Source organism: Oncorhynchus clarkii, chromosome 26 (genome assembly GCF_045791955.1).
Source record: "Oncorhynchus clarkii lewisi isolate Uvic-CL-2024 chromosome 26, UVic_Ocla_1.0, whole genome shotgun sequence".
NCBI classification, from domain to species: Eukaryota; Metazoa; Chordata; class Actinopteri; order Salmoniformes; family Salmonidae; genus Oncorhynchus; species Oncorhynchus clarkii.
In genome coordinates, this window is record NC_092172.1 from 24,687,576 (window position 1) to 24,708,654 (window position 21,079).

The 21,079-nt window shown below is 46.9% G+C and overlaps 1 pseudogene; it reads right to left on the reverse strand.

Moving 5' to 3' along the window:
- Positions 1-299: 299 nt before the first annotated feature.
- LOC139384590 (serine/threonine-protein kinase 33-like) lies at positions 300-18,175 on the reverse strand (annotated as a pseudogene).
- Between the last annotated feature and the right edge of the window lie 2,904 nt (positions 18,176-21,079).

Genomic DNA, 21,079 nt, shown 5'->3' on the forward strand with positions numbered 1-21,079 from the left:
GGCCAGGAAAGACAAGCATGCCTACCTGGACAAAGCACTGGCAGCCTTTGATAAAAGGGAGCTATTTACAGTTTAAAGGCCGTGAACCAATCGCCAGAGGAAAAATGTGCCATGTGCATCACTTCAAAAGAGCTAATCCAACCACCACACACATACACACAGAGAAAGCCTCTGCTCAATCCGTGCTCCACTGTCTGCACACATTCACTTCAAGATGCAAATGGGTGGATTTGAAATACAGCCTCTGTGGGTTCTGCTTGACTACTTTAATGTTGTATCTATGCTGGGGATTATTCTCTCTACAGCAGAAAGACCTGTGCTTGAATGGCAGAGCCCTCAAAGTAGCTCCTGCTGCTTTCAATGGCCTCCCAAACGAGATTAGAGCCATGGTTGCCCTCAGTCCCAATCCCCTGCATTTTGATGGCGTGTAACCAGCCTGTGTGCCACTGGTGGTCTGTAGACACCAAGAGGGTCAACTGCATTTTGATGGCGTGTAACCAGCCTGTGTGCCACTGGTGGTCTGTATAGACACCAAGAGGGTCAACTGCATTCTGATGGCGTGTAACCAGCGGTCTGTATAGACACCAAGAGGGTCAACTGCATTCTGATGGCGTGTAACCAGCGGTCTGTATAGACACCAAGAGGGTCAACTGCATTCTGATGGCGTGTAACCAGCGGTCTGTATAGACACCAAGAGGGTCAACTGCATTCTGATGGCGTGTAACCAACCTGTGTGCCACTGGTGGTCTGTATAGACACCAAGAGGGTCAACTGCAATTTGATGGCGTGTAACCAGCCTGTGTGCCACTGGTGGTCTGTATAGACACCAAGAGGGTCAACTGCATTCTGATGGCGTGTAACCAGCGGTCTGTATAGACACCAAGAGGGTCAACTGCAATTTGATGGTGTGTAACCAGCCTGTGTGCCACTGGTGGTCTGTATAGACACCAAGAGGGTCAACTGCATTCTGATGGCGTGTAACCAGCGGTCTGTATAGACACCAAGAGGGTCAACTGCATTCTGATGGCGTGTAACCAGCCTGTGTGCCACTGGTGGTCTGTATAGACACCAAGAGGGTCAACTGCATTCTGATGGCGTGTAACCAGCCTGTGTGCCACTGGTGGTCTGTATAGACACCAAGAGGGTCAACTGCATTCTGATGGCGTGTAACCAGCCTGTGTGCCACTGGTGGTCTGTATAGACACCAAGAGGGTCAACTGCATTCTGATGGCGTGTAACCAGCCTGTGTGCCACTGGTGGTCTGTATAGACACCAAGAGGTTCAACTGCATTCTGATGGCGTGTAACCAGCCTGTGTGCCACTGGTGGTCTGTATAGACACCAAGAGGGTCAACTGCATTCTTTTGAGACTTTAGAAAGTGTGAGGTCAAAACAGAATAACAGAAAAGTTATCACAAAATCAGAACAAAAAATATATAATTTCTGATTATGTTGATTGAACACAATATAATGGAGTTTCTGTACATTAGTTTCTTCTCATAATGCTTGGCAATCATCCTTAAATCATCCTAAGAACAGCTCAATGAAATAATAAACAGCAGACAAGCTTGCGCCCCTGGTCGCCACTGACTACTAATGAATGTTGGACTAGTTTTATGTTAATGACATTTGTGGGGAAAAACAAAGCACTTTGAAGATCTTTCATACCAAATTTGCCCGTTAGGATACTGAAAGAAATAGAAAAGTATATTTTTACAGTGCATAGAAAACACTAACAGCTTCACAACCCAGTGAACCACTAATAAATCATGAATTATGCCCAACGGAATAAATAAGAGAGATGAACACTCCCTTTGAGTTTCCCCCATCTACTTTTTAATGAGTGTATTTTGAAACGACTCAGACTGTCAGTGAGTTTGATATGGAAAATGCAGACAAAGTACGTAACTAAGCATAACAGAAACGACAGGTAACCTAAAGAGGTCAGTAGAGACGCAACAGGGATAGTTTGAACAACAGGAATCAGGTGCTTTACAGTGAAATCGTTGCTAGGTCTTTGTGGGCCTCTGCCTTCCCTGGACCGGCCGCTGGTTTGGGAGCTGGCCCCACTGGGGAAGAGGTTGGGCGGGTCTCACTCTTGTCCTGTGGGCTGAGACGATTTGCACTCGACTGCCTGGAGAGTTTGCCACCTGTATGGGACTGCAAAGATAAGATACTCACATTCATCTCACACAAGGCCAACACAACAGGTTCCCCTCTACAGAACAACATCTACTGGATCAGTCACTAGCTCGGCTCACCTTCTAGGTAAATCTGTCACCATCTAGTGGTGAGTGAATATCAACAGCACCAACATGATGGCCAAAAAGAATTAAAACGCCCACACTAGTAGAAATCCACTTTTTTTTGAGCTGAAAGACAATTGCCAGAGCTTACTCTTGATGTTGCACAACAATTGAAGTCAATATTCATTGTTTTAGGTCAAAGTATAATATATTTGGGCTTGAAGTGACAAACCCAAAGTTGCCCACTTCGTGCAAATGACGTGTCTTTTCCTATGAAATGACATGCACGTTCTTCTTAGCATACGTTTCGTTTCAGAGCTGGGTTTTATTTGAATGGTACCACCCACCAGCATGGCATTGTTAATTCATCATAAACACCTGCAAAGTTTGCGAGTTGCGACTGAGCTGAGAAATATAATAGATCATTTATGAAAGATGCCCAAACTGGAGATAACAAGACTCTACTTGTCTCTTCGCGCTCTAGCAACTCCTTGTGGTGCGCCGGGCACCTGCAGGCTGACTTCACCGATGATATGATGTGTAGTCCTCCCATTACGACTCAGGAAACCTTGCAGTTTATTAGGCTACATGATGATCAATGCTTGATTGCCATTTGACAAGTAAAAATATTCTCGCTCTTATCATGTAGACTAGACACTATTATTTTTATAGTATACTAGATAGTATTTTAGTTGCGTCTTTACTATATTTAACTCTTATTTTATTTGTATTTAATGTAATATCTTATGTTGCTCGTCTATTACTGTTTTGTACTTTGTCATGTTTTTGATTTTTATGTGGACCCCAGGAAGAGTAGCTGCTGCTGCATGTGCATTAGCTAATGGGGATCCTAATAAACTAAACTAGACAACCCGCATAATCTGCAAGCTGTTGGCTTGAGCGCAGGTGCCAAACACAAAGTTGGCACATTTGCTATTTTACACAACGGTTTTTGTGACAAAAGTATTGGTAGAGTTGGAAATGAGATGGAAACACTTCAAATTTTAGATTTTTATTCGGTACATATACATTTAAATGAAAAGGCCATTCCAAGACATTTAAATGTTTCCCCTTAAACCACTCGAGTGTTGCTTTAGCAGCATGCTTAGGGTCATTGTCCTGCTGGAAGGTGAACCTCTGTCTCAGTCTCAAATCTCTGGAAGACAAACAGGTTTCCCTCAAGGATTTCCCTGTATTTAGCGGCATCCATCCCTGTATTTAGCACCATCCATCATTCCTTCAATTCTGACCAACTTCCCAGTTCCTGCTGATGAAAAACATCCACACAGCATGATGCTGCCACCACGCTTCGCTTCACTGTGTTCTCGGGGTGATTAGAGGTGTTGGGTTTTTGCCAGACATAGCGTTTTCCTTGATGGCCAAAAAGCTCAATTTTAGCCTCATCTGACCAGAGTACCTTTTTCCATATGTTTGGAGAGTCTCCCATATGCCTTTTGGCGAACACCAAACGTGTTTGCTTATTGTTTTCTTTAATTTTAAGCAATGGCTTTTTTCTGGCCCCTCTTCCGTAAAGCCCAGCTCTGTGGAGTGTATGGCTTAATGTGGTCCTCTGGACAGATACTCCAATCTCCTCTGTGGAGCTTTGCAGCTCCTTCAGGGTTATCTTTGGTCTCTTTGTTGCCTCTCTGATTAATGCCCTCCTTGCCTTGTCCGTGAGTTTTGGTGGGCAGCCATCTCTTGGCAGGGTTGTTGTGGTGCCATATTCTTTCCATTTTTTAATAATGGATTTAATGGTACTCAGTGGGATGTTCAAAGTTTCTGATATTTTTTTATAACCCAACCCTGATCTGTACTTCTCCACAACGTTGTCCCTGACCTGTTTGGAGAGCTCCTTGGTCTTCATGGTGCCGCTTGCTTAGGGGTGTCCCAGACTCTGGGGCCTTTCAGAACAGGTGTATAAATATACAGAGATCATTTGACACTTAAATAAAGTCCACCTGTGTGCAATCTAACTAATTATGTGACTTCTGAAGGTAATTGGTTGCACCAGATCTTATTTAGGGGCTTCATAGCAAAGAGGGTGAATACATATGCATGCACCACTTTTCCATTTTGTAGAATTTTTTGAAAACAAGTCATTTTTTTCATTTCACCAATTTGGACTGTTTTGTGTATGTCCATTGCATAAAATCCAAATAAAAATAGATTTAAATTACAGATTGTAATGCAACAAAATAGGAAAATGCCAAGGGGCTTGAATACTTTTGCAAGGCACTGTAGCTAGTGATTGTCAATTAGCCTATGTCAGCAAAACAGTTTCTCTCTGGCCAATGGCAAAACGAGTAGAATTGCATGAAATGAGTTATAAAATTGCAAAAACTTCTCTCCACTCCATGGCAAAATGCTTTATGGATGCGAGTACACAAACCCAGCAACTGCGGCCCATGATGAGTTCAGATTTTTTGTGGCCCCCACCCTCAAAGTTGCCCATCCTTGCCCTACATGCTTATGACAAATCCATCTCCAGAACCAGCCATAGCCTAGCTAGCTAATCTTTTGGAACAACAGATAACATTAGCTTGCTAGATAAAGTTAGCATGTTAGCTAGCTAGACTGACAGCCGTCAGAACCCTGCTTGTTGCTTTTCCCCACTCCACATGGAAATCACCACAATAGTCCCACCACCAATTCATTAATATGTATTAGCAGCCTATGTTATTTTTCGGAGGTGGAACCTAAACGACAATTTCCGCTATAGGACAGGAATTACGTTGAAATATGGGTGGCATTGCCCTCTGGTGGGGGCCTTAAAAACTAAAAGCATTTTCTTTAACAAATCAACCCATTTAGAGTCAGATCTTATACCTTCCAGGCTGTTTTGTGAAGACAAATAGAGATTTAGCTTGATATAAAATACATGAATCAATGGCCCGTGTGACAAATTTGAAAAACAATTTCACGATGAAGAGTTGTAATCATCTTTATTGCATCAGTATCAGAAAAAAATGTCTAAACTGTCAAAATATCTAACGGTAGCCTAATTCCTAGTGTTGTGAGAAGAGGACTTTGCAGACAGACTGCGAAACGACTGACCTGTGAAGTGGGGGGACTGAGTGAGTTGCAGACCTTCACAGCAGAGCCGTTGGTTTTCAGTCCATTGGATGATGAGGCAGCAACCTTCTTCTTCTGTCTCTGCAGTGGATTACAGAGATATCGGGGGAGGGGGGTTGAATAACCCTAAATATTGTAGAGCGCCTGAACCGCTGGGTGATAACTCCCATGCTTTAAGTATAGCTACGCAACAGAGACCTAGTCTTTAGTCAAAAACAAGATCATTACCACATAAGCTAATTGATGTGGATGGGAAACGGAAGATCGTATACCAGTGTGTAACTGAAACAGCTCACTTGCTAAGGCTAATTTTAAACCGGAGCTTGAGTCGTGTGGGTTTAGTGAAAGAGGTTATTTTGAACCTAATACCTATGAAGTGGCAGGTCATGATGGCGTGACTGAGTTGTGTGTACAGTATGTGTGGTAACTGTGTACTACAGTACCTGTTTGGTGGGGGTGGTGGGTTTGCTGCTGCTACCGTCTGTGTCTCCCTCATAGCTGAGCTCAGCAATGCTCCTGCGGTTACTGTGCGCTGAAGCCACCCTGGGCTCCGGCCTTACCTGGTCCTCCAGCCTGGCCCCACCCTCCATCCCTGCCCTGTTCTCAGGCCTAATCCTAGGTTCCAGTGTTACTGTATGCTCTGATCCTGCCCCGTCCTCCAGTGTTGCCCTGGGCTCCAGAGTCAGGCTGTCCTGGGAGAAGCTGACAGAGAGCTTGTTCAGCACATCACTGACCACCTCGCTCTCCTCCTCACTCTCCACCTCCTCTGGGTCATCCCGGTACAGACGCATCATCTCCAGCACGTTGGTGGGTGTGGCCAAAGTGTTGGTGTCACCCTGTAAGACACAGTACCACTTAATGTTAGATCCCCTCTAAAGGGTTAATATCACCACACTGCAATCAAACCCATAAACCAGGCTGTGAGATACCAATTCCCAATCCCATCATGCAGCAATACCAGAGAGAGTCCTTCCTGTACTCATTATTGTTCATGTGAAATGTAGCTGGGAAGATCAGCCCCTTACCGTGGGGTTATCCAGCAGGTTATCCAGTTATCCAGCATAGATCAGCCCCTTATCCAGGGGTTATCCAGCAGCTCATTGGCTGTGATGCGACGGGGGGGGTTCAACTTTCAGGAGGCAACTCAACACTTTTTTGGCTGGTGAGATAAAAATGGGACAGTCAGTACGCTATGTTAAAGTCATGTAATAATAACCATTGTAAGAAGGACCTATCAGCTCAACCTGGATGTGGTCAAGTACCATGTGTCCTTAGAGTTCCATATCATCAGAGATGTTACAAATAGAAGTCAGCGGTTGAGAAGCAGTAATACTGTATGTCACCTGCATCACTGATAGAGTCCCAGATGGGTCCGACAAAGTGGAGTTCTCCCTTCTTGATCATCTCAAAGAGTCTTTCCTCAGAGGTGGCGATGAATGGAGGTTCCCCACACAGCCGACGGGGAGGCAGTCCTGTCAGTCACACAGCCTACGGGGAGGCAGACCTGTCAGTCACACAGCCTACGGGGAGGCAGTCCTGTCAGTCACACAGCCGACGGGGAGGCAGTCCTGTCAGTCACACAGCCGACGGGGAGGCAGTCCTGTCAGTCACACAGCCTACAGGGAGGCAGTCCTGTCAGTCACACAGCCTACAGGGAGGCAGTCCTGTCAGTCACACAGCCTACAGTGAGGCAGTCCTGTCAGTCACACAGCCTACAGTGAGGCAGTCCTGTCAGTCACACAGCCTACGGGGAGGCAGTCCTGTCAGTCACACAGCCGACGGGGAGACAGTCCTGTCAGTCACACAGCCGACGGGGAGGCAGACCTGTCAGTCACACAGCCGACGGGGAGGCAGACCTGTCAGTCACACAGCCTACGGGGAGACAGTCCTGTCAGTCACACAGCCTACGGGGAGACAGTCCTGTCAGTCACACAGCCGACGGGGAGACAGTCCTGTCAGTCACTCAGCCGACGGGGAGGCAGACCTGTCAGTCACACAGCCTACGGGGAGACAGTCCTGTCAGTCACACAGCCGACGGGGAGACAGTCCTGTCAGTCACACAGCCGACGGGGAGACAGTCCTGTCAGTCACACAGCCGACGGGGAGGCAGTCCTGTCAGTCACACAGCCGACGGGGAGGCAGTCCTGTCAGTCACACAGCCGACGGGGAGGCAGTCCTGTCAGTCACACAGCCGACGGGGAGGCAGTCCTGTCAGTCACACAGCCGACGGGGAGGCAGTCCTGTCAGTCACACAGCCGACGGGGAGACAGTCCTGTCAGTCACACAGCCGACGGGGAGACAGTCCTGTCAGTCACACAGCCGACGGGGAGACAGTCCTGTCAGTCACACAGCCGACGGGGAGACAGTCCTGTCAGTCACACAGCCGACGGGGAGACAGTCCTGTCAGTCACACAGCCGACGGGGAGACAGTCCTGTCAGTCACACAGCCGACGGGGAGACAGTCCTGTCAGTCACACAGCCGACGGGGAGACAGTCCTGTCAGTCACACAGCCGACGGGGAGGCAGACCTGTCAGTCACACAGCCGACGGGGAGGCAGTCCTGTCAGTCACACAGCCGACGGGGAGGCAGTCCTGTCAGTCACACAGCCGACGGGGAGGCAGTCCTGTCAGTCACACAGCCGACGGGGAGGCAGTCCTGTCAGTCACACAGCCTACGGGGAGGCAGTCCTGTCAGTCACACAGCCTACGGGGAGGCAGTCCTGTCAGTCACACAGCCTACGGGGAGGCAGTCCTGTCAGTCACACAGCCTACGGGGAGGCAGTCCTGTCAGTCACACAGCCTACGGGGAGGCAGTCCTGTCAGTCACACAGCCTACGGGGAGGCAGTCCTGTCAGTCACACAGCCTACGGGGAGGCAGTCCTGTCAGTCACACAGCCTACGGGGAGGCAGTCCTGTCAGTCACACAGCCTACGGGGAGGCAGTCCTGTCAGTCACACAGCCTACAGGGAGGCAGTCCTGTCAGTCACACAGCCTACAGGGAGGCAGTCCTGTCAGTCACACAGCCTACAGGGAGGCAGTCCTGTCAGTCACACAGCCTACAGGGAGGCAGTCCTGTCAGTCACACAGCCTACAGTGAGACAGTCCTGTCAGTCACACAGCCTACAGTGAGACAGTCCTGTCAGTCACACAGCCTACGGGGAGACAGTCCTGTCAGTCACACAGCCGACGGGGAGACAGTCCTGTCAGTCACACAGCCGACGGGGAGACAGTCCTGTCAGTCACACAGCCGACGGGGAGGCAGTCCTGTCAGTCACACAGCCGACGGGGAGGCAGTCCTGTCAGTCACACAGCCGACGGGGAGACAGTCCTGTCAGTCACACAGCCGACGGGGAGACAGTCCTGTCAGTCACTCAGCCGACGGGGAGGCAGACCTGTCAGTCACACAGCCGACGGGGAGACAGTCCTGTCAGTCACACAGCCGACGGGGAGACAGTCCTGTCAGTCACACAGCCGACGGGGAGACAGTCCTGTCAGTCACACAGCCGACGGGGAGACAGTCCTGTCAGTCACACAGCCGACGGGGAGACAGTCCTGTCAGTCACACAGCCGACGGGGAGACAGTCCTGTCAGTCACACAGCCGACGGGGGAGACAGTCCTGTCAGTCACACAGCCGACGGGGGAGACAGTCCTGTCAGTCACACAGCCGACGGGGAGACAGTCCTGTCAGTCACACAGCCGACGGGGAGACAGTCCTGTCAGTCACACAGCCGACGGGGAGACAGTCCTGTCAGTCACACAGCCGACGGGGAGGCAGACCTGTCAGTCACACAGCCGACGGGGAGGCAGACCTGTCAGTCACACAGCCTACGGGGAGACAGTCCTGTCAGTCACACAGCCTACGGGGAGGCAGTCCTGTCAGTCACACAGCCTACGGGGAGGCAGTCCTGTCAGTCACACAGCCTACGGGGAGGCAGTCCTGTCAGTCACACAGCCTACGGGGAGGCAGTCCTGTCAGTCACACAGCCTACAGGGAGGCAGTCCTGTCAGTCACACAGCCTACAGGGAGGCAGTCCTGTCAGTCACACAGCCTACAGGGAGGCAGTCCTGTCAGTCACACAGCCTACAGGGAGGCAGTCCTGTCAGTCACACAGCCTACAGGGAGGCAGTCCTGTCAGTCACACAGCCTACAGGGAGGCAGTCCTGTCAGTCACACAGCCTACAGGGAGGCAGTCCTGTCAGTCACACAGCCTACAGGGAGGCAGTCCTGTCAGTCACACAGCCTACAGGGAGGCAGTCCTGTCAGTCACACAGCCTACAGGGAGGCAGTCCTGTCAGTCACACAGCCTACAGGGAGGCAGTCCTGTCAGTCACACAGCCTACAGGGAGGCAGTCCTGTCAGTCACACAGCCTACAGGGAGGCAGTCCTGTCAGTCACACAGCCTACAGGGAGGCAGTCCTGTCAGTCACACAGCCTACAGGGAGGCAGTCCTGTCAGTCACACAGCCTACAGGGAGGCAGTCCTGTCAGTCACACAGCCTACAGGGAGGCAGTCCTGTCAGTCACACAGCCTACAGTGAGACAGTCCTGTCAGTCACACAGCCTACAGTGAGACAGTCCTGTCAGTCACACAGCCTACAGGGAGGCAGTCCTGTCAGTCACACAGCCTACAGTGAGACAGTCCTGTCAGTCACACAGCCGACGGGGAGACAGTCCTGTCAGTCACACAGCCGACGGGGAGACAGTCCTGTCAGTCACACAGCCGACGGGGAGACAGTCCTGTCAGTCACACAGCCGACGGGGAGACAGTCCTGTCAGTCACACAGCCGACGGGGAGGCAGACCTGTCAGTCACACAGCCGACGGGGAGGCAGACCTGTCAGTCACACAGCCTACGGGGAGACAGTCCTGTCAGTCACACAGCCTACGGGGAGACAGTCCTGTCAGTCACACAGCCTACGGGGAGGCAGTCCTGTCAGTCACACAGCCTACGGGGAAGCAGTCCTGTCAGTCACACAGCCTACGGGGAGGCAGTCCTGTCAGTCACACAGCCTACGGGGAGGCAGTCCTGTCAGTCACACAGCCTACGGGGAGGCAGTCCTGTCAGTCACACAGCCTACAGGGAGGCAGTCCTGTCAGTCACACAGCCTACAGGGAGGCAGTCCTGTCAGTCACACAGCCTACAGGGAGGCAGTCCTGTCAGTCACACAGCCTACAGGGAGGCAGTCCTGTCAGTCACACAGCCTACAGGGAGGCAGTCCTGTCAGTCACACAGCCTACAGGGAGGCAGTCCTGTCAGTCACACAGCCTACAGGGAGGCAGTCCTGTCAGTCACACAGCCTACAGGGAGGCAGTCCTGTCAGTCACACAGCCTACAGGGAGGCAGTCCTGTCAGTCACACAGCCTACAGGGAGGCAGTCCTGTCAGTCACACAGCCTACAGGGAGGCAGTCCTGTCAGTCACACAGCCTACAGGGAGGCAGTCCTGTCAGTCACACAGCCTACAGGGAGGCAGTCCTGTCAGTCACACAGCCTACAGGGAGGCAGTCCTGTCAGTCACACAGCCTACAGTGAGACAGTCCTGTCAGTCACACAGCCTACAGTGAGACAGTCCTGTCAGTCACACAGCCTACAGTGAGACAGTCCTGTCAGTCACACAGCCTACAGGGAGGCAGTCCTGTCAGTCACACAGCCTACAGGGAGGCAGTCCTGTCAGTCACATAGCCTACAGGGAGTCAGTCCTGTCAGTCACACAGCCTACAGGGAAGCAGTCCTGTCAGTCACACAGCCTACAGTGAGACAGTCCTGTCAGTCACACAGCCTACAGTGAGACAGTCCGGTCAGTCACACAGGCTACGAGGAGGCAGACCGGTCAGTCACACAGGCTTCTAAAACTATACTACTAGTTGATCGGTCACTGGGCGAACTGTACACAGTATAGGAAAAGCTGCTACAGTGAGAGGGAGAGACACAGACAGACCAGAAAGACAGGCAGTGATAAAGGAGGGATGGGTGGGTGGATTGCTTTCAGCATGTACATGATAACCCCAATACTCCACACATCACACTGCTGACTGTACTCATGAGCACTGATCACCTCAGGAGCTGAAACAGAGAGGAGAGGACCGGTTTTAACAGGACTACTCTAATATGATGTGATCTTTGTGTGTAGGAGCTGAGCGTGTCAGTCTTACCCATGTAGATAGGAGTCCCACAGGTGGCTTTCAGCATGTTCTCACTGCCAACACCCCCCCCCTTCTTCACTGACAACCCAAAGTCTGTCACCTGGGAGGAGAGAGGGCCGACAGCAGACACTGATACACACGCAGGCCTACAGCATGTATCCATCTCATATCAAATCCTTTCTTGTTGGTGTTATTTATCAGACAAAACAAGGTTTACTTGAAGAGCAACAATAACTGGGTCTCTCTATGTTAGATGAATAACAAATACGAGCTGTACATGCTGTATGGTCTCATGTAGTAAATAATGGCAGGCAGGAGAAATACAACAGGAGAAAATATCCAGGAGAGATGACCTCCTCCTGACAGATAAAAGCCTTCTATACCGTGCCAGAACAACGCTGTCTTTCAGCAGTGTGTGTGTGTGATTTATGCTGCCGTCCTGCCTTGTTTGAGCCCACGTTCCAGGTATCTGCTTCAGCCTGTGCTCCAATGCACACAACATGCTGGGCCCAGGCGGTAATTTGTCTTAAAAGATGCTCTTGATTCACCCTTTTGTACGGCGTGATATAAAGGGGAACCAAAGGGGGGTCTGTCATAATGAGGTAGCATTTAAAACCATTTAGGGGGAGAGTGGGAGAAAAAAAACACATCAGCAGCCTGTCCTTAAGTCCCTGCAGAGACTGGCTGGATGAGAAACGGCAGTGAAAGTTTTCCAGTTTGTGTTGCCGTCTCACCTTGATATTGATCATGTCATTATCAACACCATGATGGTAACTCTTCACTAGAATGTTCTCCAGTTTCAGGTCTCGGTGAACTACAGTGCCTTGCGAAAGTATTCGCCCCCCTTGAACTTTGCAACCTTTTGCCACATTTCAGGCTTCAAACATAAAGATATAAAACTGTATTTTTTTGTGAAGAATCAACAACAAGTGGGACACAATCATGAAGTGGAACGACATTTATTGGATATTTCAAACTTTTTTAACAAATCAAAAACTGAAAAATTGGGCGTGCAAAATTATTCAGCCCCCTTAAGTTAATACTTTGTGGCGCCACCTTTTGCTGCGATTACAGCTGTAAGTCGCTTGGGGTATGTCTCTATCAGTTTTGCACATCGAGAGACTGAATTTTTTTCCCATTCCTCCTTGCAAAACAGCTCGAGCTCAGTGAGGTTGGATGGAGAGCATTTGTGAACAGCAGTTTTCAGTTCTTTCCACAGATTCTCGATTGGATTCAGGTCTGGACTTTGACTTGGCCATTCTAACACCTGGATATGTTTATTTTTGAACCATTCCATTGTAGATTTTGCTTTATGTTTTGGATCATTGTCTTGTTGGAAGACAAATCTCCGTCCCAGTCTCAGGTCTTTTGCAGACTCCATCAGGTTTTCTTCCAGAATGGTCCTGTATTTGGCTCCATCCATCTTCCCATCAATTTTAACCATCTTCCCTGTCCCTGCTGAAGAAAAGCAGGCCCAAACTATGATGCTGCCACCACCATGTTTGACAGTGGGGATGGTGTGTTCAGGGTGTTGCTTTTACGCCAAACATAACGTTTTGCATTGTTGCCAAAAAGTTTCATCTGACCAGAGCACCTTCTTCCACATGTTTGGTGTGTCTCCCAGGTGGCTTGTGGCAAACTTTAAACGACACTTTTTATGGATATCTTTAAGAAATGGCTTTCTTCTTGCCACTCTTCCATAAAGGCCAGATTTGTGCAATATACGACTGATTGTTGTCCTATGGACAGAGTCTCCCACCTCAGCTGTAGATCTCTGCAGTTCATCCAGAGTGATCATGGGCCTCTTGGCTGCATCTCTGATCAGTCTTCTCCTTGTATGAGCTGAAAGTTTAGAGGGACGGCCAGGTCTTGGTAGATTTGCAGTGGTCTGATACCCCTTCCATTTCAATATTATCGCTTGCACAGTGCTCCTTGGGATGTTTAAAGCTTGGGAAATATTTTTGTATCCAAATCCGGCTTTAAACTTCTTCACAACAGTATCTCGGACCTGCCTGGTGTGTTCCTTGTTCTTCATGATGCTCTCTGCGCTTTTAACGGACCTCTGAGACTATCACAGTGCAGGTGCATTTATACGGAGACTTGATTACACACAGGTGGATTGTATTTATCATCATTAGTCATTTAGGTCAACATTGGATCATTCAGAGATCCTCACTGAACTTCTGGAGAGAGTTTGCTGCACTGAAAGTAAAGGGGCTGAATAATTTTGCACACCCAATTTTTCAGTTTTTGATTTGTTAAAATTTGAAATATCCAATAAATGTCGTTCCAGTTCATGATTGTGTCCCACTTGTTGTTGATTCTTCACAAAAAAATACAGTTTTATATCTTTATGTTTGAAGCCTGAAATGTGGCAAAAGGTCGCAAAGTTCAAGGGGGCCGAATACTTTCGCAAGGCACTGTATGTCTGAAATACGAAAATTAAACCACCTTTACTATGAGAAGAACCAACCATAATGGCTTTCAAAAGACCTTATGGTTGATTAAAAGCAGTTAAAGGCTAAATCTACAATGAGTAATTGTCCCCCACAATGAAATCAGGGAAGGGACTGTGGATCTGTCTCAGTACGTCCGTACGCCATCTCAGACAGCACTGGATGATTTTGACTAAACTTGGGTGAATGATGTGTCTTACCATAAAGATCCGGCATTTACGAAATGACACTGAATGGCTCAAGGCTGTAGTAATTAACTGAAATGTGAGTCATACCAGAGAGGAAGAGGCGAAGCGAGAGGGATAAGTGGACCCAAAATCTGTCTTCTCCAACAGGTGGTGTTTAAAAAAAGAAAATGCTCACCAAGTAAGAAGTTTTTGTATGGAGGTCAATGAGTGTCAAATTCTGTGACATAAAATGGAATGGCTTTTTTGCTATGTGTGGCTTATTTGATCTAATATAAGTTTTGTTCTGCTTAGGTTGTTGCAAGTGTACTGATACAAGTAGGACACGTGACATCCCTGCATCATTCGTGGGGGACAACATGTTTAGTGTTGCCTTGTTTTCAACAGGTGACATCTCCACAACCTTAATCAATCATGGGTGTCATCGAGCATTCCACTGGGAATGAGTTTGATTCACTGAGGAAGAGAGGGGTTCTGCCCCAGCTGAAGTCCCAGAGATTGTGACAAGAACAGCTACTTTATCCTCAGGAAAACCATGAGCGTCTTGCTAAATTCAAGCAATCCCTATGACAAATCTCTAGATATCAACCTCCTTTTAAAAATGGTGAGCCACAAAGTATCAGTGGTCATTAAAGGAGATGTGCAGAATGGAGCGGAGGATTCGGAGACGTTTGAGAGAGTTATAAAGGTTAGATTAGATGCTGCTGCTAGATTGACTTGATGGGATGGGAAATAAAGAGTCTCTGCACACATATTAGTTTTTGAGAAGTTCTCTCCGCTGGAGTCTTAAAGTTCAGCTCGGTTAAAGTGATTTTGTGAGAGGGGCAGAGCATGCTGACCTCTAATATATTGTTTCCTCTGCTCTAATGTTCATGTAGATTGAGCTCAGGAAGATATGGACTAAATAAAGACTCCGGGGTGTACAACAGTGGATGAACCTCTATGTGTACATAGTAACAACAGCATTGTGAAGAACTAATAGTACAATGAACAAATGGTTCACAAAATTCATAGTAATATTCTATGGGACCAAATGAACTGTTCTATGCAAAATAAATATATCATATCAATGTCTTTACTAAACAAATTTGTCATATTTACTGTTCAAGAAGTAATGAATGTAAATGTTCATGCTGCTTATAAGGACAATTCCTCCACATGTTTACCTCATATTCATCATCTCCAGCACCAAACCAGTGTCTACATATCTGAAAACAGAGCGTTTATATTTATTTCTACAAAACGTAGTGGTGCACCATTTTCATATATGTACACACTGGTATTGTGCTGGAGATAATGAAAATGTGGTTGAAAAGTGGTGGAATTGCCCTTTAAGGCCACTACCTGTGACAGTCACTGCTAACCTTTAGCATCACATCCCCACTTGTATCATTAGTCGCCATAGAAGTGCGGCACGACAGCGTAGAGGGACTCTTAGTGTGAAAACACACCTATTAATCTGTATTCCTCCCCAGCTCGTTGTAAATGAGTCATTAGCCCCATGTAATGGTGTCTCATTGCCAAGCAACGTCCTAAATTACCTCTAACTAGAGATTTCACCATCAGGAGGGGGGAAAAACAGCATCTTCAAATAAACCTCTCAGACTCAATTAAAAGGGCTACTGTTTTTGCCTGGCAGTTGTTCATTATTATCTCATTATTAGAATAAGCCAGGTTCTATAATGACTGGGAGCCATAACGTGGTATCATCTCCCTGATTATCACACGTCAATGAGGCCAAAGCAATTTGACTCGTTTGAGTACGATGTGACCGTGATATCACCAATTTGCACATTGTCCCCGCACACAATTTACTCATACAACACATTGTCTGTACTGTTTGCATTAATGTTGGAATGATTTAATCAGTGCACCTAGATTAGTTAGTTATGTTTCATAAAGGTAAAAGAAGGCAGTCTGATATTCTGCCTCTTACCCTTCCTTTATTGTTTATTGAAATAAAGTTTCACCGTGTAAAATGTTCAAATGTAGAGCCTTGTAACGGTGTGAAACCGATAACTTTAGTCAGTCATATTACCCTTCTTATGCAGGTAGACGATGGCCTCAGCCAGGCTGTTGATGATGTGCCTGGTCTCCTCCTCTGTGAAGCGTGTGTTCTTCTGAAGGAGCTCCTTCAGGTCCCCTCCCTCACACAGCTCAGTAACCAGATACATCCTCTGGACACAAAGCACAGCACACAGACTGATAATGGCCCCCACAAATAGATCTGACCAGCCTCGCTCTCATTCATGGTGCTTACGCAATCGTCTGCACGCACACTACTGAGATATTGACTCCATTACTTCGAAGAAAGCATCCCTTACCTTTTGTGTTTCAAAGACTTCCTCTAGATGTATTATGTGTGCATGGTTCACACATTTCAGGATGCTCACTTCCCGTTCCAACAGTTTGACACCTGAACTTCCAGCCTGCATGGAAGGAAGAAGCTGAGTGAGTGCACTGAGGTGTGGGGCTGTTCTAGTAGCCATTAGACTGACTTTATAGTGTCTCTTTTCATCACTGCAGTCAACAAGCTGCCCATGGGAAACACTAATGCACTCACCTTCTCTTTGTTCACCTTCTTAATAGCCCATTTCTTCCTTGTCTCGTTGTGGGTGGCTTCACAGACGACCCCAAAGCTACCTTGACCTAATTTCCTCCCAAATGAGCATATTTGCTATGGGGATAACAGAGGAACAATTAACAGAAAGGCAACCCACATCTGCTCTGTCAACTCAGTAAAACCATTCACAAGGAAATTTACCCTCAGCTTATGGGCTTGTTTGAATATACGAGCTCTGATTTATTTCCCTGCTTCTATTGCAACATTATCTCAAGACCTGAATTCTAAAGTGGACTTTAATTTTCAAGCACTCAAAAAAGGAAAGTTTGCCCGTCTCTGGAGTTGCAGAATATAGTATTTCTAATCAAGTTACAAATGATTAAGTTGCTGCCGCAGTTCATTCAATCTCAGGTCTAATTAACTTGATCATTATCTCTGCGCATGCAAGGCTGAGCACTGCCTGCTGCAGATTTGGCAGAGAGAGCATCCGAAGCCCCGAGAGAGGGGGTGGAATCAGGAGCAAACTGGTGCAGATGGAGGCAGTATAGAGGTCAGCCGGTGTCACGTTCGTAATAAGGATGGGTGTCACGCCCTGACCTTAGTATTCTTTGTTTGCTTTATTATTTTGGTTAGGTCAGGGTGTGACATGGGTGATATGTGTGTTTTTGTCTCATCTAGGGTGTTTGTACTGTCTAGGGTTTTTTGTAGATTTATGGGGTTGTTTCCATCTAGGTGTTTATATAGGTCTATGGTTGCCTAGATTGGTTCTCAATTAGAGGCAGGTGTTTATCGTTGTCTCTGATTGGGAACCATATTTAGGCAGCCATATTCTTTGGGTATTTTGTGGGTGATTGTTTCCTGTGTCAGTGTTTGTGCCACACGGGACTGGTTTGTTTCCATTTCACTTTGTATTTGTGTCATGTTCAGTCTTTTCTATTAAAACATGGACTCTTACCACGCTGCGTATTGGTCCGATCCTTGCTACACCTCTTCAAACGAAGAAATCCGTTACAACGGGACCAAGATGCAGCGTGTGTGAAGTTCCACATCTTTATTTCGGTGAAACTTCAAAACAATAAACCAACAACGAAAGTAGTGGTGCACAAACACAAAACAAACAATATCCCACAAACACAGGTGTGAAAAATGGCTACCTAAATATGATCCCCAATTAGAGGCAACGATTACCAGCTGCCTCTAATTGGGAACCATACAAAACACCAACATAGAAATATTGAGCTAGAACACCCTGACCTACTACACCATAGAGAACCAATGGCTCTCTATGGTCTGGGCGTGACAGCCGGGGAGGGGTAGAGGGTGGTACTAGTGCCCCAGGGCAAGGGGGGGTGGTATCTGGGAATAAACATGGATGTGGTCTCTACCTACCTGGAGGTCAGCCTCATCCTCCAAACGGGTGTGGGGCACCTTCCTCTCTACACTGCTCACACGGGAAGTGTTCCACTGAGAAGCCATTTTCATGCCAGCTCCACAAACATCTGCTGGTGTCATCTACAGATGAGGAGCTTTATAGCTGGGTGAAGCACACACAACACAGGGAAGGAATGGAAGGCAGACTGAGATGACCCCTTCTGGGTGCATCCAGGCATACAGTCTAATCACACTACAACTAACAATCATACAACATAAAACTGTACATTTTTACAGGATTATTTCAGCAGAGAAATAGGATTTTGCTCAGTTGATGTCCAACTGTTGTGTAACATCATTATTATGACTGTGACGGTCATGGAATTTGGGATGACGGTTATTAGGCAGCCAAATGACTGTGGTCACCGTTCCAATAGTGTTTTCCTCCGCTCCTGACTGCATGTGTTGCCGTGCTGCAGGGAAGGGGGCATTGCCTAGGCAACCAAAGAATTGTTTGCTACAACACTTTGCTTAACAAAGTTACATCTCATTGTTAAGAATCCATGTTACCGCAGAAACCGACTCAACTGCACGAATGCCCGGCTGCCCAGTCTTCAATTAGCTGTTCGTTCCACACACAAAAAAAATAAAATAAATGTAAACGGTTATTTTATTTAAATGACGGTTTTCATCCATAACTGTCGGATATGCTGTAATTGTGCCAGCCCTAATCACTATATAGGTCAGGGATGGGCAACTCCTGTCCTCTGGGGCCAGAGTCTGACGTCTGCTGGTTCTCTTTTGTCTAGCACTTAATTGCACACAGATACACCTGGGCAGTTTAACTCACATGACCTTAGGAGCCAGTCAGTTGGAGGGCGCCTCAGTAGGAGGCCTGACACTGTCACTGTGGCGACAGCTCTGCTACTTAAGGTAACTCAGATTCTTTCTCCCCCACTGTTTACACCAGAGCAAGCTGCCGCAGCACAGAACCCCAAAATGCTAAAGAGCACCTGGCAGCTTTTTTTTATTAAGAGGATTAAAGTTGGGAAATGCTTAGGTGAGACACTTGACATTGAGAAAAGTAAAGGGTTCATTCCGTTTCCACCTTATAGTACGCAATACGATGCCTATTCAGACATTTCATTCTAATACCTTCTAGAAGTGAGTTACTGTGGTGTACAATAACAGGCCTGCTCTTTTAATCCATCCCAGGTTAAAGTAATAGTATTATGAATCCCCTAAGTAGTCATACTATGATACAACTGTAAAAATTTATTATTCCCAAATGAACTTTTGATAATGGTAACAATTATCTTCTTTGTTAAATCACAGAACACAACCATAGATATATTTCCCCCTGTCAATTGGTGTTTCCCCCTGTCAATTGGATAAACTACTTTGAAATGGAGACACCATCTCCAGCGTTCAAATTGGCACACTTTGCCTACCTTTGTCTCGTCACCATTGGTTTCTGACCAAACCGGTGTCTGAAGACAGGTTCATATTATTAACACTAAGCACAATTTACTTGGCTTGAAAAACGCTCTCCAAAGCCAAATTAAATGTAAAGCAATTATCAAGTGATGACTGGGAGCATTGGAGTGGATCCGCCACACGGACACCAATTAATTATTAACTGGGAAGCGGTGTCTTTAACCTCTTCACTCTGAGGCATTATCTTATCCCTGACAGGGCTCTCATAACAGGCCTGTCTCTCCCATTACCACCCGTCTATTTGCTAGTCAAAACCATTGTGACAGCCTCTGGAAATCCAAATCACCTCAATCACAGCTCATTTGCGGGAGAGGGAGGCATGTGATGAGTGTATCACAGGGAGGGACCAGTGTCTTGCTCTGCAGGTGCCTTAGGGAGGGTGTGCCTGCCCGACAGCCCGCCCAGTGAGGAGGAAATTTGATGTCAGGTCAGGGAGACGTCTGACCTTAAAATGGGTCACTACAGATCCACAGGTCTTGGATTGCTTTAAGCCAGAGGGGTCTTACAGTACTATCACATTCTTGGTTTAGCCAATCTCCCAATCATGTTTGAGTGATCTGCTAATAGTCTCATGAGAAGGATATTACTGTAATGGATTCTAAAAGAAACCTTACATGAGTGATATGTCAGCTTTCAGACTGATTGAACACAATGTACTGTACAGACTGGCTAAATTGAGAACATGCGTTCTATCAGTAAGAGCTGCCATAACGGCTCCATAAAAGATAGGCCCACATATAACTGAATTTGATTGTAAGCATTTCCAAAATATCAGAATTACTGCGCTTGCTGTGGAATTGAGAATCTGAACAAACCATATACATGTATTACTCAGTACTAAAGCCTCTAATGGGGTAGTCAAGCCTGTGAATATTGCTTTAACCATAGGGCTTGACGGACATTAATTAAAATGTGAATTAGCATGACGAATGGTATAGGCAGCAGAGGCATGACTGCACTCAAAACTAATCAACAGCTCACTGAAACACTATTGGCACTTATGAAGCCCCAAATTACATATTTAGAGGCAAAAAAATCTGGATTAGACAAACTACATCTTTGCATTAGCAGCTGCCTTCCTGCACTGAATCAGCGCCAGCAAAAGTGCCATGTATTGCAAAGGCCTAGCATGTATGTGAATGACAACAAGGCAACACAGACTGTACTTACCAACCTGGAGCAGCCTCAAAGTGTTCCATGTTTACTGCTTCTCACAGCCCATCAGACCTGAACACAAAATAGGCTTATGCTGTTATAATACACATTTAATCACCACTGAGTTATTTTACACTTCAAATAAGTTTCATGTTTCACAAGTTTATTCGCCATGTACACAGGATACAACAGGTGTAAAACAGTATTGTGAAATTCTTACCTTGAGAGCTCTTTCCCAGCAATGCAGTGATAATAATATTATAGAAAATAAAATAAAAAGTACAAATGTAAAATCACACAAGAACTATGATGTATTAAAGAAACACGAGAATGCAAGTATATTCAGGTCAGTGCCAGTACATTTTTCAATGTGCAGGTGTACTGGAATAGTTG